Below are 3584 nucleotides of genomic sequence, written 5' to 3'. Positions count from 1 at the left end.
TATGTTTATTTGGATCAATCTTAGCCCAAGCACTTATCAAAATCAATAAACTTCTATAGGCATGATAGATGTTTTCCCTTCCATGCCACTGGATTGTCACTGACTACAGACTTCTACTGCTGTAAAGGAAAAAATGGCTCATGCCCCAAATCTAGCAGGAGATTTACAGTGGAGAAAAGAGAAGATTTGTTTACCCAATAGCTTGAAGTGAGAACTTAGTCAAAAAACTCAGTAACTCCTGAGAGTGAGCAGAGAATGAGACCTGACAATTGATTTTAGCAACACTGGCATGAAAACCTGACCTTCAAAGTATGAAGACAGATTTGAGTCCCTCTAAATACACAATAAAGATGCATGATATCACATCAGAGACATGGATCAAGTAGACCAGAGAGAATGGAAAGAAAATTCAGTGAAAACACAGTATTTCCTCATCTCTCCAAACACTATAAATCATGTCTGATCTGCTGACTCACTCTGTGCTTATCCGAAGAAAAGAAAGCACTTACATGCTTGACCATCCTGAGGTCTTCAAGAATCCAGGAGGCATGGAGAGATATCACTTGAAGGCTTGGAAAGCCTGTTGCCTATTACCTGCAGCTAAAGCCAGAAGCCAAGGAAGGCCATGGATGTCCACTCCAAGGGCAACAGTTGAGTGACAGAATACTGAGACAGCAACTCAGAGCAGAGATGTTGAATCCGATGCTCAAGGTTTGTGTGATAAATCTTCTAGTCAATTTTCCAATGATGTGATGAGGAGAGATGTCCTTACCATAGCCCACATCCCAGTTTTACATCCCTTGATGCAAAAGGACAACTCTGTAGAACAAACAACCATTCCTGTGTGACATCCTTGAAGAACCTATCCATAGGCAACAGGGACAGATACACATCATCAAATCCATAGGCCCTCACCTTCCTCTCCCATGACCCTTTTGAAAAAGGTCTACTAAATACAAACAAGGTTGGCAGGCCCAGATGGACACATAATTCTTTTTTGATGTGCAGGATTTTATAGAAAAGTCACCCTACGGAAATTAATAGACAGGAATATCCCTATTATGTCCGTGCATACAGTACACAGAATGAAAATCCTTATAGAAAGGTTAGCAGTGTCCAACAAACTTAATCGGGTTTTCATAAAGGAAAACATCCTGCCTGCTATTAATGGAAAGACCCTGGGTGACAGCTCAGAAATCCATCATAGGTTCAGTCACTCCTTCCTCGTTTTTTGCTTTCCCATGGGTCTTGTTCCATTCCTACTTGAGGATCCTCCTCTCTCCAGGCTCAGCATAATTTTATATTTCCCTCCATTTCCTGTCCCACAGTGATACTTTTTTAAAAAGTCTATTATGAAGCAGCTGCAATCAAGAATCACAGTTCAGGACCTGTGCCTATTCATTACTGTTTCCTCAGCATCCCTAAATATAGTTTAAAATTTATCACAGCATCTATAAATCTGCTCCAGTGTGACTACAGGAAGTTAATTCACCAGCAATCATTTCTGCATGCATGGAGGAGAGAGATGACCTCTTGCAACTGGTTTGAGGTTTTGCAACTACACCTTGTGCAGAGAAGTTTCCTCTGCCCTCCCTGCTCATGTCTACCTTCCTGCAGACCTACTGAAGCTGATGGGTTTCCCGTGGTACTCATCAACCTGCATCTAAGCTCTTCACAAGTGATGGATTTATCTTCACAACACATCTTTGAGGAGAGAAGGATTTTTTTTATTGTTATCTCTTCTCCAGATTTGAGGATGGGAGGAGGTCGAAGAAATGAAGCACTGGATTTGCAGTTCAGGTTCAGATAAACCCTGTACTTTTAAAGAATTTGGTACTCTGGAAGATTAATTCAGGCATGAGATTCTCTGGCTTAAGACACCACTGAGAGCACTGAACATTTCTGCAAAGCAGACTTCAGAGCATGAAATTTGGCATCCCCAAAGGGGATGATCACACATTCAGTGCCTGTTTCCATGTGCCAAGACTGGGTTGAGTTTTCCAATGCCAAATAGAACCTTCAAAAAAGACGTATGGATAAATATGACATTTTTAAAGGGTTTTTTTCAACAAGAACTTCTGGTTTGTTATCCCAGAAACCTCCCAAACTCTACAAAATACAAGACAGGTTCCTTGTTGTCCTTCCATCACCCACTTGGATTCTCCCCCAGTCTACAACCAGCCCTGAGTGAATCAGGAGTCTCAGTGACCAAAAAGGAGTATGAGAACATGTGGTTTATTGCAATGTGTGTGTTAGCAACACAAGTGATTCTGGAGGGAAATACCAACCTGTGCTGAGGACCCAAAGACCATAATTTGGGGGTCTGCTTCAGGGTAGATTTAGTCTGGCCCTGTGGCCTGAGTTTCCATCAGTGTAGTAGGTGGAGATTCAAGGAAACCAGACTGCATGAGCCAAGGTAAAAATCCATCCCTCTAAGGTGAAACTGTTGGGAAACCACTTCAAAAATACACTGCTAAGCTGATCATAAATGTGGGTCTAGATGTCTCCTAAGACAATTCATAATTCAAAAGCACAGGAGAAAAATTAAAATTTTGCCAATTGTGTAAATTACAGCATTTCTGCTTTTTTCAGCCTTAAAGAACTGAGGTTGATCATCTCAAAAATATCCCTATAATGTCTCATGGGTGTCTGTGTGCTGTCCTATCACTGGTCGCTGAAGAGGAGAGAACAGTTTCTGCCCCTGCACTTTCACTTTTGAGAAAGCTGTAGACTGCAATGAGGTCTCCCTTCAGTCTCCTCTTCACTAGGCTGAATAAATCAAGGTGATAATAATGAAAATTATACTTGGAATGTCTGGATTCAAGTCTTATTGCATTACTCATTAAGAGTCTTTCCACTGAAGGCAATGGAGTTTTGCTTAGATTGTGAGTAAAATGTAGCTACCATGGACACATCAGCACAGCATCTATTACTCACTCAACTTTCCAGAAGGAATTTTGCCTGCAAAAAGACCACAAGGTTTGACCCCACTAATGATTTCCATGGTATTTTCTGCACAATATAGATTACCAAAGCAGAGCTGTGACTCAGAGGGGTTTCCTGCTCCAACCTGCCTATCATCAGCTCTTCCCTGTAATTTCAGCAGTCAAGAAAGGCAGAGTGTCTATTCACAAGGCATTTTCCCAAGAACAACAGTTCTTGGTCTTTTCTGTAAATCAGATTTTACTTATGTTTAAGGGAAGGAAAGAAGCAAAAACAACAAGCAAACAAAAAACCCAAAACAAACAAACATAACAAACACAAACAATCAAGCAAAACTCCTCTAGGCATTAAAATTCTGGAATATTTTCTCTAGGAGTAGTAAATAAAATAAAATAACTGAGAAACTGCTAGAACATTCATGTAAATTTATCATCTCGGGCAGTAGTTGGAGGTATGTGATCTAAAAGCTTCTGTTCATCCTGCTCCTGGGCATGGAAATATAAAGATAACTGATGTAAGAACTCTCTAGAAAAACTGTATATGTTTTCTAGAGTGTGTGCAGACAATGTCTCCATTTGTGTCCTTTTCTTGGCTAACCCTAATCCTGCTTCCTCTCACTCAATGCCCCTAAGACCTGTGAA

Source organism: Acanthisitta chloris, unplaced genomic scaffold (genome assembly GCF_000695815.1).
Source record: "Acanthisitta chloris isolate BGI_N310 unplaced genomic scaffold, ASM69581v1 scaffold29815, whole genome shotgun sequence".
NCBI classification, from domain to species: Eukaryota; Metazoa; Chordata; class Aves; order Passeriformes; family Acanthisittidae; genus Acanthisitta; species Acanthisitta chloris.
The sequence above is the reverse complement of the archived record's forward strand: the minus strand, read 5'-3'. Positions refer to the sequence as shown.